The sequence below is a fragment of the Hyperolius riggenbachi genome, unplaced genomic scaffold, assembly GCF_040937935.1.
Source record: "Hyperolius riggenbachi isolate aHypRig1 unplaced genomic scaffold, aHypRig1.pri scaffold_134, whole genome shotgun sequence".
Lineage (NCBI taxonomy): Eukaryota > Metazoa > Chordata > Amphibia > Anura > Hyperoliidae > Hyperolius > Hyperolius riggenbachi.
Genome location: NW_027152350.1, coordinates 543620 through 551523, shown reverse-complemented (window position 1 = coordinate 551523; position 7904 = coordinate 543620).

Genomic DNA, 7904 nt, shown 5'->3' with positions numbered 1-7904 from the left:
AGAGACCAATAAGACCGCTATACATTCTTTTTGACTAGACCCATGTGAAGGAGAAAGTCCACAAAAAGGTTACGTCCGGTAACTTGGAGTGGTTTACGACGAAAATGCTGGGCATGGCAGATTCTGAGATTGGCAGTTGCGTATTGTGTGGCATAACGGTTGGTGTCAGCCACAATTAAGTAGTAGAGACCGACAGTGTTTAGAAAAAAAAATGGGAGGGTGAGGGTTTGTCCGGGTGATCTGAAGCCTGCAGGGGGCAGATTAGGGCCTGATCTGATGGGTAGTTGTGCTGGGGGGTGACATGATGTGTTTGATAGGTGTTTACTCGGTGATTACAGGGAAAAAAAAGATGTCTATAATGCACTGGTGAATTAATAAGGGGGGGGGCGGCTGTGTTTAATCTGAGCATGTGGGGGTGGTGATTGGCTGCCCGCAAGGGACAGATTAGGGTCTGATTTGATGGGTAGCAGTGACTGGTGGTGACGGAGTGATTGACAGGTGATTATAGGGGATGATAGATTTGTGTAGTACACAGGGGTGTAGGGTCTGGGGAGAATCAGAGGGGTTGGGGGGTGATCAGGAGCCCTCAGGGGGCAAGTTAGGGACCTTAAAAAAAAATTGCATTGAAAGATAGTGACAGGGAGTGATTGATGGGTGTGTACGGGGGTGATTGGGTGCAAACAGGAGTCTGAGGGGGTGGGCAGGGGGGGGTCTGAGGGGTGCTGTGGGCAATCAGGGGGAGGGGGAGATAGATCACTGTGTTTGGGAGCACATGGGGTGGGTGCAGCCTGCACTGGTGGTCCCTCGGACACTGGGACCACCAGGGCAGGAGGCAACCTGGATGACAGAGGCACAAACATGTGGGTAGACTGATCACCATATTAAAATTTTTAGTGAAAGTGTACTAACACAATACAACATTAGGAGCATATGGATAACATAACATCATCAGTCAATAGCAAAACATAAACAGATTGATTAACAATAATTGAATATTTCACAAAACAACATACATGTATTTTACCTTTTTTGCGATATAGACCCAGTCCTCCTCTTTACGTTTCCGTGCTACTTGGTGTTTGTCTCTCTTCATTAGGGTGGAGTACTGAGCGCAAACCATCCGACACAAAAAAACATTTTCTGCCATTGTGAATCTTTGATTCCTGTTTACTTTGCCAGGCGTTTGGCAACTACTGCTTTCACCACTTACTTCTTCACTATTGCCAGGTTGGGTGGTATTTGTATTAGGTACATCATTTAGATTCTCAAAGTCCTCTTCCACACTTCGATGAGCAGTTAAATGGTTGTCATTTGAGTAATCAGAATTACCACCTTCACTATTATTTTCTAAATTGGAAGAACTTGATGATACGTCACCTTCTACATCAGTATATTCTTCTTCTTCTTCTTCTTCTTCTTCATTGTCCTCATCATCATGTTCCTCATCCATCTCAGATCCTTCTTCATCTACATTCATATCTCCAACACCCCTGTTTTCATTTTCTACTTCATCTCCATATTCTTCTCCATTTTCAGTATGCTGATTTTGGTCCTCATCATCATCACTCACAAATCCATTTCTACCTTCCTCATCTTCCACAGATGACTGTCCATCTTCCTCATGCTCCACAGGCTCATACTCATTGTCAGCATGTTTCAGCCTATCATTGTTTTCCTCTCTCTTCTTTTTTCCTCGAATCTCGTCTTCCTTACTCTGCTCAGATCCATCTCTAACTACATACTGAAACACAGTGCCTTGTTCATTTACATCCTCATGTTCATGTACCTTATTTGAACCTTGTACTTTGTTTATATTTTCATTTCTATGTTCATTATGCTGATTTTCATCTTGCTCTTTATCATCTCCCACACATCCATTTATACCTTCTTCATCCTCAGCAGCTGACTTTCCACTTTTGTCACAGAGTACACTATTATCATGCTCATTGTCCTTTTCCTCCTCCTTTTTATCCTGCATTTTTTTTTTTGGCCCAACAGATCCATCTCTAACTTCAACATCCACCACAGTACTTTGGTCATGTACATTTTCACCTTCATTATCATGTATATCACAATCAGCCACTTGTTTCTCATTGTCAATAGCTCTCTCATTTTCTTTCTCAACATTAGGAACCTCCTTGTTGGGCATTCTATGTGCATGTATTTTTTTCTTACATTTTTCAATTATTTCTTCTTCTGGAACAGAAAGCGTTTCTTTATCTGGCTTCTCACTATCCATCTCCTTATCCTTTTCAGCGTCTGATATATAATCCTCATCAATGTGCAGTGTAAAGCTGTGATCAGAATCGTACTCTAAAGAAGTTTTTTTTTTTTCAAATTTTGGATATTTCAAATCTATTTCTGCCCTATAATTTTCCTCATCTAAATCAATATCTGAAGGCCTATTTCCAACTTCACAAATATCATCATTGCATGGCTCTATGTACGCATGGCGTGTAACAGTACAAGCCTTCACAGTACTGGCTTCTTCATACACTTGCACAAATGGCTGTCCCAACGTTTGGTGGTCTATTGGTATCAACATTAAAGTTACCATCTCTTCCTCGTCATTCGCATGTTCACTTTCTAACTGCTGCGTCACAGGTTTCTTTGCGGTATACGATACCTCCCCGCCGTCATTATGTACATTTTCAACCACCGGGACAGTATTTAACTTGAATCTTGTCTTACTTTTTTTTGTACACGGAGGTGTAGGCCTGGAGTCCACACAATTTTTGCAGTTCCGCGGCCTTAGAATCCTGGTGGGACGTACGCTTCGGCTCGACATTGCTGGGAAGAAGCTGCGTCACCAAAGAGATCTCGCAAGGGGCGCGCCTTTCCTCCTCCCCTGAAAGTCACGTGGACGTCAGTTACGCAGTGACGTAATCCCGCGGTACCTAATCTTAAAGAGAAGCGCGGAGAGAGCTATGTGCGCATGAGCAAAATCATGAACTCGAGCGCAGAGAAAACTATGTGCGCATGAGCTAAATCCAAAAATCGTTCTGGCGGGCTTTCTCTTAGTTCACGCGGGCAATCGCGGAACATGTTTGTGTGTACGTAATACATAAAATGGACCAATAGGAGGAATACAGGAAATTTAATATATGTACATGCACCAATCACATAACTGCCCTATGATTGACAATTTTCTCAGCTTATAGGCTTACCTACAATTTTAATAAAAACACTTTTCCCTTTGCACTGCATCGCATTCAGTTTTGTTTTATAGAAAAAGCACAGCTGAATACAGAGCTTTATCTACTGCATATATTGTGAGTATAATATTCATTTTATACATTATTTATAATATTGAAATATGTACTTATAAGAAATCTAGATTACTAAACAGGGTTAAAAATTAAATATAGAGAGAGAGAGATGTACAAAAAATACATAGAGCAATATAGAGAGAGAGAGAGAGAGAGAGAGAAAGAAAGAGTTTTCAAAAAAAAGTTAATGGAGCAATCAATATACATATATATATATATATATATATATATATATATATATATATATGTATATATAAACTACCAACTGTCTCTCTTTAGGAGGGACGGTCCCTCATTATGAGCCCTGTCCCTCTTTCCTCTTCATTTGTCCCTCTTTCATGACTTTCCTGTCCCTCTTTTTATTTAAATCTACATATCTCTCTACTATAAAATGTTTTTTATTGACTATAAAGTTTATTCTCAACCTTTATATTGATATATTACCAATGTAATAAATATGAATCTGATGAATAAATGTTTCAGGATAGCAAGTACCAGTGTGCTTTGATTTATAAAAAAAATTTATTTCACTAATGAAATCTTCACTGTATAATTTACTAGGAGTGTGATGGGTGCGTGATGAGGGGTGTGGGAGGGGCTTTGCTTGAGTGTCCCTCTTTGTCATTTCAAAAAGTTGGATGGTGTGTGTGTGTGTGTGTGTGTGTGTGTGAGTGTGTGTGTCAGTGTGAGTGTGTGTGTGAGTGAGTGAGTGAGTGTGTGTGAGTGAGTGTGTGTCTGTGTGTGAGTGTGTGTGTGTGTGTCATTGTGTGTGCGTGTGTCAGTGTGTGTGTGTCAGTGTGAGTGAGTGTGTGTGTGAGCGATTGATTGTCTGTGAGTGTGTGTGAGTGAGTGTGTGTCTGTGTGTGAGTGTGTGTGTGTGTGTCATTGTGTGTGCGTGTGTCAGTGTGTGTGTGTGTCAGTGTGAGTGAGTGTGTGTGTGAGCGATTGAGTGTCTGTGAGTGTGTGTGAGTGAGTGTGTGTCTGTGTTTGAGTGTTAGTGTGTGTCTTTGTGTGTGTGTTGTGAGTGAGTGACTGTGTGTGTAAGAGAGGGATGTAGTAATGAACATCAGTGATATTGCCGCGATGTTGAAAACCATGACCACCTTTTCAATCCCCGCCACTGTTAGGCCACATACACACATCAGACCATAGTCTTTTGAAACTGAAAGATCACAGACCAATCTTACCACCCTTCATGAAGTATGAGAGCCATACCTTCACAGTCTTTTCTATGGAGCTGAACTCCACATCAGACAGAAATCTTTGCAAGATGCTGAACACGCAGATGCTGTACAGACACAAAAGATCAGTAGCTGCAAAAGATCTGTTCCTGCCAAAAATCCATTCCTGCAAATTGCAATGATAGTCTATGAGATCTGCAGATCATAATACACACATGATTTAACTGACATTCATCTGCAGATCAGATCCACCAGGATGGATTTTCAGATCTGCGGATGATTGCCAGTTAAATCAAGTGTGTATGATGATCTGCAGATCTCATTGACTATCATTGCAATTTGCAGGAATGGATTTTTGGCAGGAACAGATCTTTTGCAGATACTGATCTTTTGTGTCTGTACCGCATCTGTGTGTGCAGCATCTTGCAAAGCTTTTTTTCTGATGGGGAGTTCACTTCCATAGAATAGACTGTGTAGAGTATGGCTCTCATACTACATGAAGGGTGGTAAGATTGGTCTGTGATCTTTCAGTTTCCAAAGACTATAGTCTGATGTGTGTATGAGCCTTTACAACCAGGGTGCATCGCTTGTCTGTTTCAGCCACACATAGACTCAGGTCATCGCTTGTCTGTTTCAGCCACACATAGACTCAGGGCTACACAAATTTCACGCCCAGCAACAGAAAGTTTATTTGTTAAGTAGGCGCTGCAGCTGACCTGTGGGTCGGCCGACATCAGAAAGCACGGTACTCTCCGTTGAGTGACTTAGATTTTTTTTGGGGGGGTTGCACCTTGGGACCCCTCAGTGTACTTCACCTCTACTGATTAATTCACACGTTGTCTGTTAAGAATACTATATTGTTAGCGCTCAGACCTTTGTAAGCTGTAATCATTTGTGAAAAACATACCAATTGTATTTATCTTAGTATGACTCTTTGCCTGCTTTCACTGTTCTCTATGACTTCCTAATCTGTGCTTCTGTCTAAAGATGTTTACGACCTCTGCATGAATTTAACGTTTCTCAGCAATTCAGATCTCAGTAATGGTGATCTGCTCTATCACCACTAATATAGATACTATATCTGATTATTAGTTGATCTGCAGAATAACCATGCAGAATAAACAATAATGCAAATATAGTGGAAACAATGGAATAGGCCTGACGTTTATTCTATGTGTGTGGACTGATTGGTGCAGACACCAGAACTCTGAGGATTCCCTGGCCGGACTCCCAGGCAGGACAGCTCAGCTGATAACCTCCGGATTAACCTCACCAGTGGCAATCGGACCACTTGTGAGTGAAAGTCAGACAGGCAAAGAGTTGTCAAGACACGTGCAAATACAGTACAAAATCAGAAGACAGTAATCAGATTTACAAACAGGCAGTAGGTCGGCAGAAATGTAACATAGTAAGGTAAAGAATCAACAAGCAGGCTAAGAGTAAAGATCAGACCGGGTTCAGCAATGGTATCAGATAGACAAGGCACAGAATCAGAGGGTGAGAGGATAGTCATGAACGAGCAGTAAGTCAAACACAGATAACTTAAATTGATATGTTATTTACTACTGATTCCAGCTATCAAAGGACTGAGTGCTAACACAAAGTATTTACGACAACAGACAGATTGTTTTAGAACTATCGCAACAACAGTTGTCACCTTCTCTCCCAGCTTTTTGACAAATGTTTCGGAGCCCAATTCAACCATCTTCAAGGCTACAATTTACTCTATGTGATCCTTAGACAGCTCTTTGGTCTTTTACATGTTACAGAGTTTGGAGTCTGCTTGATTGATTTATTGATTGATCGATCGATTGATTGATTGTGTGGACAGTTGTCTTTTACAAATTTGACTATTTAAGACAGGTGTACTTAATGAGGTTGACTAATTGAGTTGAAGTGTCTAACCACTCTGTAGGAGACAGAAATTAAATGGTTGTTTTGGGTTTAAACACTTATCGGACTAAATGAAATGCAAATCACTTGCTATATATTATTTGAAGTTATTTTGCCAATTTTGCTTTTGATGTTCTATCTGCCACTGTTAAATTAAAACTACCATTGTAATGATACTGTTCTTAGACCTTTCGTTTTTTAGTCATTGTACAAATTTACAAAATCATTGAGGGGTCAGATAATTATTTCCTCAACTGTACTTACTATAGGTAGCCTGATATTGGTCCTGCGGCATTATAGACCATTATGATATAGGTGCCAACAGTATATGTATTCAACTATAGGTATTGCCAAGGTATAGGTAGCATGTTATGGTTTCCAGCAATATAGGGAGCCAACTACGGCTGGTGCATTAATGAAGGTTTGCATGGTAGATGTGCGGAAATGATAGATAAGAAGCTATAGGCAACACAGTATAATTACATAAGTATAGGTGGTGCCCCAGTATAAGTAGACAGATACAGGTGGAGTCCTCTATTCAGGTATAAAAGTATAGTTGGTACAAAGTATAGGTATCCACGTATCGGTGCTGACCCAGTATAGGTAATAAATTGTCGATGTTTTCAATATAGTTAGTGTGAGGCCTACTTTTGCCTGTCCCATTTTCAAGGAGGCCCACAAGCCTTGCTGTCCGGTAAGTATGTGCGTTGATGTTGCGTTGAGCAGTGTGAGGTTTTGCTTTTCCGTGGTGTGTGTATTCATGGCGCTGTCTTGTGTGTTTTCTTCCCTAGTTTTGTTACCGTTGTGTGAGGCCTACTTTTGCCTGTCCCATTTTCAAGGAGGCCCACAAGCCTTGCTGTCCGGTAAGTATGTGCGTTGATGTTGCGTTGAGCAGTGTGAGGTTTTGCTTTTCCGTGGTGTGTGTATTCATGGCGCTGTCTTGTGTGTTTTCTTCCCTAGTTTTCTTACCGTTGTGTGAGGCCTACTTTTGCCTGTCCCATTTTCAAGGAGGCCCACAAGCCTTGCTGTCCGGTAAGTATGTGCGTTGATGTTGCGTTGAGCAGTGTGAGGTTTTGCTTTTCCGTGGTGTGTGTATTCATGGCGCTGTCTTGTGTGTTTTCTTCCCTAGTTTTCTTACCGTTGTGTGAGGCCTACTTTTGCCTGTCCCATTTTCAAGGAGGCCCACAAGCCTTGCTGTCCGGTAAGTATGTGCGTTGATGTTGCGTTGAGCAGTGTGAGGTTTTGCTTTTCCGTGGTGTGTGTATTCATGGCGCTGTCTTGTGTGTTTTCTTCCCTAGTTTTCTTACCGTTGTGTGAGGCCTACTTTTGCCTGTCCCATTTTCAAGGAGGCCCACAAGCCTTGCTGTCCGGTAAGTATGTGCGTTGATGTTGCGTTGAGCAGTGTGAGGTTTTGCTTTTCCGTGGTGTGTGTATTCATGGCGCTGTCTTGTGTGTTTTCTTCCCTAGTTTTGTTACCGTTGTGTGAGGCCTACTTTTGCCTGTCCCATTTTCAAGGAGGCCCACAAGCCTTGCTGTCCGGTAAGTATGTGCGTTGATGTTG